The 17904-nt window shown below is 42.1% G+C and overlaps 1 protein-coding gene across 3 annotated transcripts in view; it reads left to right on the top strand.

Annotated features, from left to right (window-relative positions):
* Positions 1-3686: 3686 nt before the first annotated feature.
* The window catches only part of Usp54 (ubiquitin specific peptidase 54), a 100675-nt gene continuing 86457 nt past the window's right edge, over positions 3687-17904 (top strand). For all 3 annotated transcript variants that reach the window (XM_085828398.1, XM_085828400.1, XM_085828399.1), the window contains exon 1: positions 3687-3866. The gene's annotated coding sequence lies outside the window, so the exon portion shown is untranslated. The remainder of the gene's footprint in view (positions 3867-17904) is intronic.

The following is a 17904-nucleotide window of genomic DNA, read 5'->3' as shown; positions in this document are numbered from 1 at the left end:
ATGATCTGTTCATGCAGTGCTAGGGATGAAAGCCAGGGCCTGTGCCTGTCAGCTCTACCCACTGAGCAACATTCCTACACTTGCATATTGTTTTGGATGCAGGGTTCACACATTCTAGGTGACTTGCTCTGCCACACAGCTGCAGTCCTCAGGCCCATCTATGTTCATCATATCTTATTCTTTTCAAAGAGTTGTACAATTATATTCACTTTCCTTTCCCAACACTTCCAAGATCCACCTCCTTCTCTACCCACCTTTGTGTCTTTTTTCATTTTTTTCCTCTATCAAGGCCCAGTTATGCTGCACAAATAATATTGGATGAGTGGCTTTCCACTAAGAAAACTGACTTCCCCTCTCCCAGAAGTTGACAAGGCCAGTAGCTCCTTAGTTAGGGGTGGGACTTTCTGTCAAACTCCACTCTGTGCTGGGATGTGGTCTAGCTTGGGCTAACACAGGCCGTCTGCATGCTGTCTTAACTACTATACGTTTATTTGTGCAGCAGCCTCGATGTGTCCAGAAGACAGGGTTACTTTGTAGATATCCCCTGCCTCTGGCTTACACTTTTTATGCCTCCTCTTCTGAAATGATCCCTCAGCCTTCGGAAGAGGGAGTGTGTTCCTTTTAAAATAAAATAAAATTATGTGTATATGTTTATGCGTTGTTGTGAACTCACACACCCTTAACCTCCACATTAAGGAGAGGCAGGTGTATCTTTTTTTTTTTAATTTTATTTTATAATTTTTTAAAATTAGGTATTTTCTTCATTTACATTTCCAATGCTACCCCAAAAGTCCCCCCCCCCACTTCTTGGCCCTGGCATAGGCAGGTGTATCTTTCTGAGTTCTAGGTTAGCCTGGTTTATATAATTCCAGACCAACTAAGGGCTACACATTGAGACCCTGTTCCAAAACAAAAACCACAAACAAACAAGCAAAAACCTAAAGGCTGGTGAGATGGTTTAGTGGATACAGGTGTATGCTTTTAAGCCTGGTGACTTGAGTTCCATCCTTGGGGTCCACACAGTGGAAAAAGAAACCTGACCTCTGCAGGTTGTCTATATGTTACATCCCCAAATAACTGCAATAGACTCTTCATTGATAAAAGTTTAACAAAAAAGAAAAAACAGAACATAAAATGAACAATTCATGTCTGAGTATGTAATAGATCAGCAACACCTCAATACAGTTCCTCATGTTGTGTGACCCCCAACCATAACTTTATTTTGTTGCTACTTCATAACTGTAATGGTGCTACTGTTATAGATTGTAATGTAGACATCTGATATGCAGGATATGTGGTCTGTAAAGCTGGAGAAAGGGTCATTTGATGACCTGTAGGCCTCAGGACCCACAGGTTGAGAACCTCTGCGATAGTGTGATGCAGGGCTTCACTAGGGAAGACTCCTTAGGCTCCATTTCCTAGTATCATGAGAAAAGCGTTCTCTTCTTCAGTGTCTTCTGTCTGCCATCATATATATATATATATATTCTCTTTTGAAGGGTCTGTGTATCTCTGGATAGACTGCAATTTTTTTTTTTTTGTTGGTTTTTCGAGACAGAGTTTCTCTGTGTAGCCTTGACTGTCCTGGAACTCACTCTGTAGACCAGGCTGGCCTCAAACTCAGAAATCCGCCTGCCTCTGCCTTCCGAGTGCTGGGATTAGAGGCGTGCGCCACCACGCCGGGCTTGTGTGGAACAGGCTAGCACAGACCTTGTAGTGATTCTCCCGACTCTGCCACACACCCATCTCACTATCTTTGTTTTTACTGCACTGTTGGGGATTGAATTTAAGCCCCAGATACATTAATGTTCTAAAATTCAGGAGTAGGAAAGTGTGGTGGCGCTCGCCTTTAGTCTCAGCACTTGAGAGACAGAGGCAGCTGGATCTCTGAGTTCAAGGCCACCTTGATCTACAGAGTGAGTTCCAGGACAGCCAGAGCTACATAGTGAGACCTTGTCAACTCAAGAGAGTCCTTTCAGGTAAGAATTTGTGATTCTAGTGGGTTCTAGTACTCACTAGTTTTTATATTATACAAGACTAGCTTTTGTTATTTGCCTAGCCCCTGCTGCCATTGAGTTAGCAATTTTAAAGGCCCCTCTTTTACAAATCACATAGCCAGAATATTACTCTCTGGCTCTCGTAGAGTGCTCATTCATTCGATGATACTATGGAGACACAGTCTATGCTGCACAATATTGTACTTATTAGCAAGCTGAGTTCATTAAACATTTCTGGTTGACTGAAATGTGGAATAAATACAAAATAAGTATTGTAAAACTTTTATCTACTCTTATTTTTTACATCCTATGGATGTTTTGCCTGCATGTCTGTGCACCTCACGCATGCAGTGCCTGCAGAAGCTAGAATGCATTAGATCCTCCGGAGCTGGAGCTGTTAGTTGAACCCTGGTCCTGTTTAAGAGCTACACTCTCCACAAAACTCTTAATCGCTGAGATCTCTCTTCAGCCCCTAAACACTGGTTTCTGAAAAAAGTAAGGGAAAACACCAATCTTGGATGAGTGTGGCATTTCAGGACTTTAATTCCTAGCACTTGGGAGGCAGAAGCAAGCGATCTCTGGGAGTTCAGGCATGTCAGGGCGACAGAGTGAAGCCATGTCTTAAAAATGAAATGGATTAATATCGATAACAAATTATTTTCTAAAATTAATGAATTTTTAGAGACATGTCCTGGAATTCACTATGTAGACCAGGGTGGCCTTGCCAGAATATCTACTTCTCTCTGTTTACCAAGTTCTGGGACTAAAGGCATGAGCCACCACACCTGGCCTGATTTGAAACTGATGCGGTTAAAAATAGTGAAATCAATTTTGTTAATAATGTAGCAAGTGGAACATTTAAGTTGTACACTGTGGTTAGCCATATATGTTTTTTACTTGACAGAACTGAATGCACCTCACGAAAACTTCTCAAGGGCTTCGAGAGGTAAACATTCTTCCCAATTCTATTGTCCTGTTCATCCCTTGTGTTTCATTCCTCCTTGTTGACCAGGATTCGGTAAATCCTTCTGCTTCATTGCCATAGAGCAGAGACACTCCTGGAAGTCCAGATTCAGAGGATGTATGCAGAGGCCCGCGACCAGCAAGTGCAAATCCTACTCCTGGGAGATTCCAGTTGCATCCCACAGCTAAACACCTAAGGTCTGTCTTTTCTCTCTCTCTCTTTTTCTTTCTTTCTTTCCCTCTCTCTTTCTTTCTTTCTTGTTTGTGCGTGGGCCTGTGATTTACTTCCTATTTTGGTCTCGAAAATTGATGGGGCGGGGCACCCGGGATAAACTTTTCGGAGGAAGCAAAGTAAGTTTGGCAGACGGTAGAAAAAGAACGGATGAAAAATTCCTGAAGGTAACCTGGGGGTGAGGAGGTCAATTTCGGGCCTACCCACTCCATCTCCAGCAATTCGACACGAGGGGAAAATGTCAGGGAAACGGAACCTGAGGTAAGCAGTTCTCGCTGCGAGGAGGAAGGAGCGAGCGCACAGCCCAAGTTTAGTTCAGCAGAGAGTCTGCCATACTAACTGTCCCCGGCGGGAGCAGACCACCGGCTGGCCGGCGTTCTTCGACTCGATCAGAGCAGTTGGCCTTCGCCCGCGTCTTTCCCGGCTCACCCTGAGCCGCCCTGCCGCCGCCGCCGCCGCCGCCGCCGCCGCCGCCGCCGCCGCCGCCGCCGCCGCCGCCATCTTACACACGATTATCGCGATACGTCCTCAGCCGTCAGTAGCCAGGCTCATTTTCCAGCGAGTCTCTTTTCCACAGTTCTCGTCGGCGCCGAGGCAGGTATCGCGAGAGTTGGTTGCCTTGGCTCCCTGTAGCTATAGCAGCCGCGGCGGTTAAGGATGCGACGGCGGGAGCGGTGAGTGCGACACTCTCAGGGGGGCGGGGCCGGCGGAAACGGGGTGCAGGGGTAGCGCAGGGGGAGGGGGTACGGAAGGTCGGGTCTCGGGGGACCTGCACCCCGGGGTGACGCGTTAGGAGGCACTCGCGTTCCGTACGCAGTGGGACCGGGCGTCTTTCTGAGCTGGGGCAGCAGGGGAGGGTTGGCGCTGCTCGGAGGTCCGGGGACAGGGGCAGGGAGACTCGGGTAGCTTTGGGCTCAAGGGGGCAGGTGTGGGAGCGGAGAGGCATGCGAGTGATGGAAGCTGGGAGGTTAAGGGGACTCAGAACGGGAGAAAAGGAGACAAGCTGCATCCGAAAGAAGTGGGAAGAAAATGGGGGTAATGTGCAGAAGAGGGTTTGTTGAATGGGAGCAAAGAGTTGGGCCCACGTTGTTTTTTCACTGTTGAGGGTGGGGTAGGAGTGCGGAAAAGAGGGAGGGTCAGATTTTTTGCAAACACCGATCCCCTCCCTGCTCCACCTAAGGCAGGGCAGGGCCAGAGGGCCAGCACCTGACTCCTAAATGATGTGGCGGGAATGGTGGCGTCCTGGAGCCTTCCAGCTTTCCTTTTCTCCCAGCCAAAGAAATAATCCAACGAACCAACACTCTGGACTTGTGAAAGAAGTCTTGGTAAACTAGTATTAGTTGGAGTGGATCTTTTTAGCGTAGAGACTGTGAGTAGGATAGTGATTGATTGCCGCTCTAAAATAAAGCGTGGGGTGGGGGCAGGAGAGAGACATTCTTGAGGGGGAATCCCCCCGCCCCCCACAAACCCTGAGGTGTGCTTCCTCTGGAGCGTTTGTGAGCTAAAAGAAGAGGGTGTGTGTTCACAGCACGTTTCTTCCCAGATTCATTCAAGTGTAGAATTCCTTTACGCTGTGCTCGTGAAATTATATATGCAGTGTAAAATCAGAAGAGACGATATGACAAAAGAATGTACAGTAAGACACTCAAACCTTTCACAAATAGAGCTTAAAACTAAGAAATTGTTTATGTTGTAGCAGGAGGTTCAACACTCAATCTAGGGATAGTTTATTACCTTACATAGAAACCATACTGTTTCCACAGTATGCCCATTCAGATTATCTCTGAAGAAATAGATGAGGTTTTATTTTAAGAGACAGAATAAATTTTGAATACCTAGAAATAAAAGCAATCTTTTTTTTTTTTTTTTTTTTTTTTTTTTTCCGAGACAGGGTTTCTCTGTATAGCCCTGGTTGTCCTGGAACTCACTTTGTAGACCAGGCTGGCCTCAAACTCAGAAATCCACCTGCCTCAGCCTCCCGTGTGGTGGGATTAAAGACGGGCGCCACCACCGCCCAGCAAATAAAAGCAATCTTAAGGAATTAAAATTAATGAGGGAAAAATAATTTATTCTCTGAATCTCAAGAGCTGTTTTCTGGAGTTTATTTTGGACTTTTTGTCTGGTTAATTCATTTCTAGTGGAAATCATGGCTTCATGTCAGGGGTAAAGATACAAGCTTTCCAAAAATTTTTCTATTTTGTAGGTATAAATTTACAAAGGGTAGCTTCTTTTGATTATATAACCGGATTTTGCCATATTGAGATTCATAGATTCATTAATTAGAATAATGGCTTTTAAATCCTTGAGCTAACTTAAATATAGTCATGGGACCCACTTATTTGATGTGTATTAGAGGAAAACAGTTTGTGGTGTTTGTAACTGAACTTAGTGCTTTTCTGGGACAAGGAAAAGCTTTATGTGGGAGTTGAACAGTTCAACTGTAAGAGTTCAACAACAAGCTGTATGGAACCCCTGTTGTGTAGAACATTATGTAGGTTTTGAAGGGAAAGGGTTATGTCGTAGATCCATTCAACAAACATTTATTGAGACTATTTTCTATGGAAGACCTCAAGAGTATAAAGGTAAAAGGTATAAGGTTCTGTATCTTTTTTTTTGTTTTTGTTTTTTCGAGACAGGGTTTCTCTGTGTAGCCCTGGCTGTCCTGGAACTCACTTTGTAGACCAGGCTGGCCTCGAACTCAGAAATCCGCCTGCCTCTGCCTCCCGAGTGCTGGGACTAAAGGCGTGCGCCACCACACCCGGCTAGGTTCTGTATCTTTAACTGCTTAGAACCCACGTGGGAGACAGCAATGAGGCATAAGCGTGACGTAATAAATGTACTGTACTGAGTATGAAATAGGTTCTGTCATTGTATTTACATAGTTGACAAGACTTAAAAAATCTTTAAAAACAGCCAAATTGTGGTGGCACACACCTTAAATCCCAGCACTCCAGAGGCAGAAGACAGGTGAATTTCTTGAGTTTTAGACCCAGTGTGAGTTTCAGAACAGCCAGGGCTACACAGAGGAGCCCTGTGTCCCCGTGTCTTCCCTCTCCCGCCCCCCCCCCCCCCATATATCATTAAGCAAATTCCAAACTATGCTACATGAATAAAATATTTTTCAGGGGAAGAAAAAGTTATGGAAATTGAAGGAGGGTTTTCTAGCTTGCTTCCCCCCCCCCCCCCCCATGGAATTGGTAGCCTGGATCTTTCTGTACCAACCTTCTGAATCACTGAGATTACAAATGTGTGGAGGTATCAGTTTATAATCTAGTGGTCCTTTACATTTGTTCTTTTTAAAAATAATGATTATTGATTATTCTGCAGGGAGACAGTAATTGTCGTATAGAACCTGTAGCTTAGTCCTTTAAAGTAAACATCACAACCTTTTTCTTTTTCTCTTCCTTCTGAAACAGAATCTCTCAAGATACAAATAGCAAATTTTTTTGTTTTTCTTTAAGTCAATATTTTATGTAGCCCAGGCTGGAACTCTATGTAGCTAAAGATGTTTGTTTGTTTGTTTGTTTGTTTGTTTTTATGGTTTTTGAGACAGGGTGTCTCTGTAGCCCTGGCTGTCCTGGAACTCACTTTGTAGACCAGGCTGTCCTTGAATTTAGAGATCTACCTGCTTCTGCCTCCCAAGTGCTGGGATTAAAGGTGTGCACTACCATGCCAGGCTGCTAAAGAAAGATTCTTAAACTGGGTGTGGTACTGCATACCTTTAATCTGTGAGACTGGCAGATGGATCTCTGTGAGTTGAGGCCAGCCTGATCTATACAGTGAGTTCTAGGACAGTCAAGGCTGTAGTGTGACATTGTCTCAAAAGAGAGAAAGGAAGGAAGGAAGGAAGCAAGGAAGGAAGGAAGGAAGAAAAAGGAGCAGTCTTGAAGCAGACTTGATATTGAGGTAGAGAGAGTTTGACGCAGAAATTGCCTAGGAGATCAAAATTTATGGGGCAGGGGGGGCTGGTGAGATGGCTTAGTGGGTAAGAGCACCCTACTGCTCTTCCGAAGGTCCAGAGTTCAAATCCCAGCAACCACATTGGTGGCTCACAACCACCCAAAATGAGATCTGACGCCCTCTTCTGGTGTGTCTGAAGACAGCTACAGTGTACTTACATATAATAAATAAATAAATCTAAAAAAACCAAAGTAAAATCTTTAAAAAAAAATTATGGGGCTGGTGGGGAGAGTCTACATTTGTGGAACGGGTATCTCTCTCTCTCTCTTTTTTTTTTTTTTTTTTTTCGAGACAGGGTTTCTCTGTAGCCCTGGCTGTCCTGGAACTCACTCTGTAGACCAGGCTGGCCTCGAACTCAAAAATCCACCTGCCTCTGCCTCCCAAGTGCTGGGATTAGAGGTGTGCACCACCACGCCCGGCAAGGAAGGGGTATCTCTTAATAGGGTTTCCTTCCTCATATATTTATACTACACATGAGAATCTAATTTGAATATTAGCATGATGTTAAATTTGAGGGTTTATATTGTTATACAGGGACTTGAATAAATTATAATATTCATGCTGTGTATAATTGTATAGGGAACTATGCTTGGGAAAATAGTTGTAACAAGAAATAATTAACATTTGCAAGCTCTCAGAAAATGATTGTTTTAGTAGTGGAAATGGTTATTTATTTATAGTCATATATGAGGCAAATGATATTTTTTAAAAATTTAATTTTGTGTGTATGAATGTTTTGCCTGCTACTATGTGTTTGTATTACATGTGTGCCTGGTGCCTGTGGGAACTAGAAGAGAGTTATAGACACTTGTGAACACATTTAGGTCCTGGGCACTAAACCTGGGTCCTCTGTAAGAGCAACAAGTAACTCAGCAACTGCTGAGTCATCTCTTTAGTCCCAAATGTTACTTTTTCATTTGATACTCTTCAGTAATAGTTTAGTGTTTGAGATAGACTCTCATTTAGCTAAGCTGCCCTTTGTAGCTGAGGATGCCGTGAACTCTTGATCTTCCTGTCTCCATGGCTCAAGTCCTTGAGATTACAAGTATGTTGCACAATGCTGGCAAAAATTAAAATTTGTTTTTATCTTTTTTTTTTTTTTTTTGGTTTTTCGAGACAGGGTTTTTCTGTATAGCCCTGGCTGTCCTGGAACTCACTTTGTAGACCAGGCTGTCCTTGAATTTAGAGATCTACCTGCTTCTGGCTGTCACTTTGTAGACCAGGCTGGCCTCGAACTCAGAAATCTGCCTGCCTCTGCCCCCCCCCCCCCCCCCCCCCCCCCCCCCCCCCCGAGTGCTGGGATTAAAGGCGTGCGCCACCACGCCCGGCTTGTTTTTATCTTTTAAAGTTTTTGTTTGTTTTCATTTTTTGAGACAGGGTTTCCCTATGTAACCTTGGCTGTCCTGGAACTTTCTCTGTAGACCAGGCTGGCTTTGAACTCAAAGAGATCCACCTACCTTTGCCTTGAGTGCCAAAGGCATGTGCTACTACTGCTGGGCTTATTTTTTTCAACTTTAAAAATTAAAAATGTGGGTTGGAGAGATGGCTCAGCGGTTAAGAGCACTGACTGCTCTTCCAGAGGTCCTGAGTTCAATCCCAGCAACCACATGGTGGCTCACAACCATCTGTAATGGGATCTGATGCCTTTGGTGTGTATAAAGACAGCACAGTGTATTCACATTAAAAAACAAAACAAACAAAAAAACCCAAAACTTTAAAAACGTTAGAAATGTATCTATTTATTGTGTGAATAGTGCATGTCTGTGTGTGTGAGCGTGTAGGTGTCATAGGACTATGGGAGTTGTAACCTTGTGGGATCTGGGATAAAAGCAAGGTAATCTAGTCCTGCAGGAAAGGGCTTCTACCCTCTGAGCTGTCTCACTGAGCCTATTTTGTTTTTTGTTTTATGTTTTTTTTGAGGAAGGATCTCAGATAAACAGGCTACCCTGAACTTAAAATGTAGTTGAGGTTGGCTTTGTACCGGATCCACCTGCTTCTGTCTCCCAATGCTGGGATTACGGGGAATCACCATTATACCCGACTCTGGGGAAAGTTATTAGACTCTAAGGTAGTTAACTAAATATTTTTATATGGCACTGTTTCCTTCTTGGTATACTGTCACAAATTTATGCATACATATATACAGAGATATAGACACATACATATACACACATGCTTTCATGGTTTTTACATTATTTTTTGTTAATGTATATGGGGTTTCATGTAGAGATCAGAGGACAACTTGTGGAATTGCTTCTTTTTCTTCTATCATGTGGATTCTGGGGTTCAAACTCAGGTGATAGCTTTAGTGGGAAGTGCCTTTGAGTAAAGTACATCTTACTTGAAATTTTTGGTTAAAATGAAACACGCACATACACTATTTTTAAAGATTTATGTGTATGGATGTTTTATCTATAGATAAGTATATATACCACATGTGTCCCTAGTGAGGTTGGAAGAGGGCATTGGATCTCCTGGAACTAGAGTTACTTATGGTTGTGAGGTACCAAGTGCAGCCTGGGAATAGAACTTGTTCCTTTGTACGAGCAGCAAGTGCTCTAACCTGCTAAGCCATCTCTCCAGCCCATATATATATATATATATATATATATATATATATATATATATATGAGATTTATTTACTTATTTTATGTATGTGAGTACACTGTCACTTTCTTCAGACAAACCAGAAGAGGGCATTGGATCCCATCACAGTTGGTCATGAGCTGCCATGTGATTGTGGTTGCTGGGAATTGAACTCAGGACCTCTGGAAGAGCAGTCAGTGCTCTTAATCCCTGAGGTGTCTCTCCAGCCCTAAATGTTTTTGTTTTTGTTTTTTTCAAGACAGGGTTTCTCTGTGTAGCCCTGGCTGTTCTGGAACTCACTCTGTAGATCAGGCTGGCCTCAAACTCAGAAATCCTCTTGCCTCTGCCTCCCAAGTGCTGGAATTAAAAGTGCGCCATCACTGCCCAGATAATTGTATTTTAAAAATACATTTATTAGTGAATGTTTGTGAGTGGGTATATGCATGCCATGGTATGTTTGGAGAAAGTCAAAAGACAACTTGCAGGACTCAATTCTTTCCACCATGTAAGTCAGGGCATTGAACTCAGGTCCTTAGGTTTGGCAGTAAGTGTATTTGTACTCTGAGCTATCTGGTTGGCCAGAAATTAAAGCTTTATGTATCTGTAAATAGCTTTTTTGTTTTGTTTTTTTTGTTTTTTTAAAACAGAGTTTCTCTTTGTAACAACCCTGGTTGATAGAGAATTTGCTTTGTAGCTCAGGCTGGCCTTGAACTCACAGAGATCCACCTACCTCTCCCTTTTGAGTGTTGGGATTAAAGATATGTGCCATTATGCATCCTACCCATTTTGTTTTTTAAATTATTTTAATCCACTGAGTCTGACTGGGGCCTGGCCACATACTCATGGGTGTCGGCCTATCCAGTGGAGTGCAAGTTTACCTAGCAGGGCCACACCCTTCAAGGAAACTAACCTCCTTCCCACAGAAGCCATCAACAGTCAAGAGTTTCTGGTTAGTAGTGGGGCATGGTGAGTCCCTACTTCTTCCAAGCTGGAATGTCAGCTGACTTGGTGTTGTGCTACTCTTGTGTAGGCAACCACAGCTCCCTCAAGTTCATGAATGCAGTGGTCCTGTCCTGTCCAGAAGGCAGCCTTCTCTGTGATAATCCCCGTGTCTGTCTCTTAGAGTCTCAGTGGCCTGAGCCTTGTGGAGCAGGAGTCCATTTGCGGCTGAGTACTGTGCAGGTACTTATTCTCTACTTTTTCCATAATTTTTATATTTTTTATATTTATTTATTTTATTTTTATTATTTATTATTTATTTTTATTTTATTTATTTATTTTTATTTTATATTTTTTTATTTTTATAATTTTTATATTTTTTATATTTTCCCATAATTTTTATGGAACACTGACTGCTCTTTCAGAGGTCCTGAGTTTAAATCCCAGCAACCACATGGTGGCTCACAACCATATGTAATAAGATCTCATACCTTCTTGTGGTGTGTCTGAAGACAGCTACAGTGTACTTATATATACACTAAATAAATTAATCTTGAGGAAATGTTTTAAAAAGACAAAGTACAAACTACTGACTTCCCTTATATTGTATTTATACATCCTACATAGGATAAATGCATTCAGATAATTTATCTAAGTGCCTTTTATATCTGGTGTGTGTGTGTGTGTGTACACTACTGGGTCATTTTTTCTTTTTTCTTTTTAAGTGGGGGGTTACAGATTTAGCTGGGCAAGGTGGTGCATACCTTTAATTTCAAGACTTGGAAGACAGGGTCAAGTAGATCTGAGTTCGTTCTACAAAGGGAGTTCCAGAACACCCAGGGTTACACAGAGAAACCCTGTCTTGGGAGGAGGGGGTGGATGGAGAGGTTTTTTTCCCCTCAACACTTACTTACTTTCTTTCTTTCTTTCTTTCTTAGATTTATTTATTATTATACATAAGTTCACTGTAGCTGTCTTCCAACACATAAGAAGAGGGCACCAGATCCCATTACAGATGGTTGTGAGCCACCATGTGGTTGCTGGGATTTGAACTCAGGACCTTCAGAAGAGCAGTCAGTGCTCTTAACTGCTCAGCCATCTCACCAGACCCCCTCCAACACTTCTTTATCTAAGTGGGTACCCATTACCCACTGAGTCAAGGCCAGCCTGGACTCTAAAGCAAGTCCCAGGGCAGCCAGGGCTGTCACACAGAGGAGCTCTGTCTGGAGCACTCACGTGTTTTGGGGAGTTATTTTTGAGACATATTTCCAGGAAAGTTTTGAGCAAAAGAGTAAGCAGACAGCCAGACCCTTGAGAACTGAAAGAGAAGCTTGTCCAGAAGATGGAGATGCTTGGCAGTGTTCAGTGACACATGGAATGGTCTGGAAGTGGTCCTCCCCTCTCACCCTCCGCAGGACAGCCTACATGTACTTCTTTTCATTGAAACAGTCTTCTTTTGTTGTTTTGGAAGTCGGAATTTGCTTCTGCTCCTCCAGGGACTATAAAAGTACTAATTTTACACCATTTATTATTAACAGGAACAAACTGAAAACAGGTAACCATACATGGTAGATAAAGATGATGATTTCATTTAAAGTTTATTTTCTTCATATTGAATTTGGACAGTTTTCTTTTTTCCTGTCTTTGTCTCTGTTTCTATTCACCCTCTACCCCCACCCCAGGAGATAAGGTCTCTCTACATAGCCCTGGATGTCCTGGAACCCACTATGTAGACCAGGTTGGTCTCAAACTCACAGATTTCACCTGTCTCTGCCTCCCAAGTGCTGGGTTAAATGTGCGCACCATTATGCCCAGCACAAAAAGTATTCTTAGGGGTGTGCTATGATGTATCAATTTTATTATGAGTGTCCTTTCCCTAATGGTTAGTATTCTGAGATGCTCTTTGGTCATTTGTATATCTTACTTGATAAAATTTCCATTTAGGCCCTTGTCCATCCTTCTTTTATCCCTTCTTTCCTATAATCATATACGTTTGTTGTTTCCTTCCTTCCTTCCTTCCTTCCTTCCTTCCTTCCTTCCTTCCTTCCTTCCTTCCTTCCTTCCCTTCTTTCTTCCCTTCTTTCTTCCTTTCCTTCATTTATTTGAGACAGGGTTTCTCTATGTAGTCCTGGCTGTCCTGGAACTCACTCTGTAGATCAGGCTGGCCTGGAACTCAAAAAGATCCACTTGCCTCTGCTTCCTGAGTTCTGGGATTGAAGGAGTGAATCACTGCCCAGCTTTATTTTTGAGGCTTAAAAACATGTATTCATTTAATTTTATGTGCATTTGTGTGCCTGAGTGTATATATGTGAGTCATATACACACAGGAGCCTGTGAAGGTCGGAAGCATCTAATACTTTGGGACTACAGTTACAGTGGTGAACTACCACAACTTGGTTGTGAGTACTGAGAACTGAACCCTGGTTCTCTCTAAGAGTAGTAGGTGCTCATAACCACTGAGCCCTTTCTCCAACCCCTCTTGTCCATTTTCTTTGTTATGTTTTGTTGTAGAGTTGTAAGAGTTCTCCACATGTTATACATGGTAATCACTTTTGTTGCTATTGTTTATTGTTTTGTTATATGGAGTCAGGGTCTCATTTAATAGCTTACACTGGCCTTGAACTTAGTGTATGGTCCAGGATGTCCTTGAACTCATTATGATACTTCTTCCTCAACCTCCTGAGTGCTGGAATTATAGATATGTGCTATTGCACATGGCTGAATATAACCTTTTACCACATAGATTATTTGTAAATAATACTTTTATTTTATTGGTTACTTTTTAAATCTTTTGTTTAATCTGTTATGCCCTTTGTATAGAAACTCATTTTTTGTTTTTTAATATTTTACATATTAAAGACATGTAAAAAGAGCCCTATAATAAGAATCCTTATATACACTATCTAGTGTGTAAATACTTAAGGCCAGAAGGTGGGAAGTTGTCAGATCTTGTCTGAAAACAATCAAATGATAATCAGTAGTGAATATGATATGACTCTAGCTACTTTTATTCTTTAGATGGGCTGTTAGCCTGTTAGAAGTTTCCTGGCTGAGGTCTTGTGAGGGGCTAAGTTGAGAATGGTTAGAGTGTAGTCAGCAAGCACCGCCCAGAGGCCTTTGTACATGATAGGGATGTAGACAGATCAGTTATTTGCTCGCCAATACTTCTGACTGAAGTTATTTGATACCACTGTTAGAGCATTTTGAAATGAAATCAACTCTACTTATCTTTGGGCTAGGATTGTTCTGCTTTGTCACTAACGAATGGGCATGATGATGGTGAAACTTAGAAAACCTGGAAATAATTAGTTTTCACTGCATGTAGCACATTTAGCTGCCTTGAGATTTGTGAACAGAGCAAATGGATGAATATGTAGTGGGGTTGGGAATGTGGCTCACTTTCTAGCATGTTTGTCTAGCATACGAGGCCAGGGTTGGATGCCCAGCACTACCTTTTCCCTAGGACTTGGTAGGTGGAAGCAGGAAGATCAGGAACTAAACGTCATTGTGTTGTACATCTTGAGTTCAAGGTTAGGTGGGATACAGGAAGAAAAAGGAAAGAAAATATAGAAGAGCTATAATTCCCTCTGGAATTGTAAAATCTGTAAGAAGCAGTATTTTTTTGTTTTTGTTTTTGTTTTTTTTAAAGTAAAGTCCAATTATGGGACAAGCTGTTGAAATAAATAGTACTATATCCAGGATAATGGTGGTAGACCCAACTTAACTGTAGCTGAATGTGAAGTTTTCTTGTGAGTCTGTACTAGCTGCAGCAGATGCAGTCACTGCTGTCATTGGTCCCTTAAGTGGTGAGAGCAGGAAATGATCCATGGCACTAGGCCTGTGTCAGGAAGAACTTGTGGCTCTAGCCACGTTGCTCCATAGGTTGTGGATGTTGCTTTAAGCATACAGAGCCTGGCTTACTGGAGGAGGAACAGATCCTAAGGACCAGGTGTGAATCTGAAGTGATGACCTCATCACTGCAGCCAGACCTGCCCTAGACGCTGAGTGGATGCTTTTCTTATTACATGTCCTGCAGCTGGAGAGGCAGGCTATGATTGAAACTTCAAGCAGTTTGTGAGTAGGGGGCAAAAAACAGTTGGGGGAAACTTTGAAATATGTGAATGTGAATGTCAAACTGAGAGTGACACACACTTAGACTTTCTCTAATCTGAGGACTGTGGGAAACTGCATGAGAGACTGAGAAAAGCTTTGGTGGCTCCAACTTTTTTCTAGTGGCCCTATCTGTCTGTCTGTCTGTCTGTCTATCGACAGACTCTCATTATCTAGCACTTGGTTAGCTTGGAACTTGCTATGTAGACAAGGCCATCCTCAAACTACCTTCCTCTATGCTGGGATTAAAGGTGTGTGTCATCAGCCCAGATTTAGTGACTTTAAATATTTGCGTGTGTGGGCGCGAGCAGTCTCTCATGCCATTGTGTGTATGCAGAGGTCAGAGGATAACTTTGTAGAATCACTTCTCTCCTTACTTTATGTGGGTCTGGGAATCTAACTCAGGTTATATGGCTAGCACTTTACCTGACACTGAGCCATTCCACTGGCTTCTTTTGGAAGTAACTTTTTTTTTTTTCTTGGTGTTAGGAAAGAACTAATCTCTGTCTCTGTTTCTTTGTTTCTTTGTTTCTCTGTTTCTGTCTCTGTCTCTCTGTCTCTCTCTCTCTCACACACACATAAACACATACATTTAAAAGTTCAAAAATGTTAGTAAAATGTGTAAGTATTGTAAAACTTCAGGGGATTTGTTATATAGAATAAAATTTTAAAAATTACAGGGAGTAATTTATTCTTAAATTATCAGTGTGTGTGTGTGTGTGTGCGCATGCCATGTAGTGCTGGTGTAGGTTATAAGATAACTTGTAGAGTTGATGTTCTCTATCTTTATGTGGACTCTAGAGATTGAATTAGGCCATTAGGCTTGTGTAGCAAGTGCTTTCACCAGTTGAGCCATCTTACTGGCCTAACTCTAATATTACTTTCAGAAGCTCAAGTAGGCCTGATAGCAGAGACTTGCAGTCCTAGTTATTCTGGAGGCCGAGACAAAAGGACTGAAATTTCAAGATCTGAATGGCCTACATAGTTAATTTCAAGAAGGGCCTGGGTGTTGTAGTAGCACCCTGTCTCAAAATTAAAAGTTGGGGCTTAGAAAGTTGGTGAAGTGGTTAAGAGAACTTACCTGCTCTTGCAGAAGGCCCGAGTTTTGTTCCCAGGACCTCTGTTGACTGCTCATAACCACCTTTAACTCCAGCTCCAGGGGGATCTGACTTTGAGGACACCAGTACCCAGGAGCACATTCTCACATGCACACACATCATGTACATAGAATTTAAAATAATGAAAATAATAATATAAAAATAAGTAAATAAGTAATAGGCAGAGACAGGTGGATCTCTGTGAGTTCAAGGTCAGCCTGGTCTACAAAGCAGTTTCTAGGACAGCCAGGTTCATAGATAAACCCTGTCTGGAAAAACAAAAAAACAAAGCGAAACAAAAGTAAATTAAAAAAAGTAAATAAAAAGTAAAAGATGCTAAGGATGCCATCTCAGTGTTAAAGTGCTTGTTAGCACAGGTGAAGCCTTAAATTCACTCCCCAGAACTGTTCTCCTCCTGTCCTAAAAAAGTAAAAAGTCAAGATCTCAAACACACAACAAGGATGACAGAAAGCTGACTGGGTAGTAGTTGGTGTGCACAGTGTCTGGGAAGTTGGAAGTTTGGTGAGCCACGGGTGTACTGATCCCGCTGGCCCACCAGGGCTGGTCAGAAGCTGCTCCTGCTCCGAGGCTGATGAAAACACCTTCAATTGCATTTCAGGAATTTATTAAGGTGACATAAGTATTAGACCCTATGTATTTTTTGCTTCTAGGTTAGAAACATCTGAAGCTGGGCAGTGGTGGCGCACTCCTTTAATCCCAGCACTTGGGAGGCAGAGGCTGGTGGATTTCTGAGTTCGAGGCCAGCCTAGTCTACAGAGTGAGTTCCAGGACAGCCAGGGATGCACAGAGAAACCCTGTCTCGAAAACAAACAAACAAACAAAAAACCAACAAAAAACCCCCAAACCACCACCACCACCAACAACAAAAATATATATATTATTTATATATAAAAAAAGAAGCATATCTGAGTGCTGGCATAAATGAATACTGACAAAGTTAAGAGCATTCCAAGGAAGGTAGACAGATTCATAAGTAGTTTGAAAACCATTTAGATAGGAAACATAGGATTTGTGATAGAGGTGATAGTGAAAAAATTTAAAACTATAAAAAATAGTATAACATCTGTATCCCTCCACCCACAATTAACTATCTATCACCGTCATTTCGTTTAATTTCTGAGAAAGTCTGTTGGTAGAGTACCTACTGGGAATTGGAACCAGGCTTTGTACATTCTGGGCAAGCACTGTATCAGCTGAGCGCTAGCTCCACCTCTAGTTGGTAATTTCTTAACTTTTTTTTTTCAAGCCTTTTAACACTTGATAGATAATATTTTGAATTTCTTGTTCTATAACTGTAAAATATGACTTCTCAAGAGACATGTTCTTCTCTGTATAACCCTGGCTGTCCTGAAACTCACTTTGTAGACCAGACTGGCGTCGAACTCAGAAATCCGCCTGCCTCTGCCTCCTGAGTGCTGGGTTTAATGCCTGGCTTAAGAGACATGTTATAAGAATTTTAAAGTTTTTAAAGCTGCGCACGGTCATACAGGCCTTTAATCTCAGCACTTGGGAGGTAGAGGCTGGCAGATCTCTGAGGATTCTAAGTTTGAGGCAAACATGGTCAATGTATTTAATGGACACATAGTAATTGTACATATTTGTGGGCACAGTATATACACACAGTCTATGGCAATCAGGTCAGGGTAATTGGCCTATCTGTCATCTCAAATATATATCATTACTTTGTGCTGGTTAACTGAGCCCTACCATGTGTGGCAGGCATTTTTTTTTTTTTCAAATAAGGTTTCACTTACTATGTAATCCAGGGTGGCTCCAAACTTAGAATCTGTCTCCCAACTTTTCTATTATAGATACATCAGGTACAAATCTTATTTCCTACTCACTTCTCTAGAATGTTTGTATTGCCAATCTGATATGAACCCTGCCTTAGCTCAAAGTCCACAAGAGTATTGTCCTCTACAAGATCACCCTCATTGTAGATATAAGCTGAAAATTTGAGACTTCCTAGGTCTCCTGCACTGACCAAGGTGATATAAAT

The sequence above is a fragment of the Mus caroli genome, unplaced genomic scaffold, assembly GCF_978045245.1.
Source record: "Mus caroli unplaced genomic scaffold, Mus_caroli_1 scaffold_12, whole genome shotgun sequence".
Taxonomy (NCBI): Eukaryota; Metazoa; Chordata; class Mammalia; order Rodentia; family Muridae; genus Mus; species Mus caroli.
Note: the sequence above shows the minus strand (reverse complement) of the source record. Positions and strands in the feature narration are given on the sequence as shown.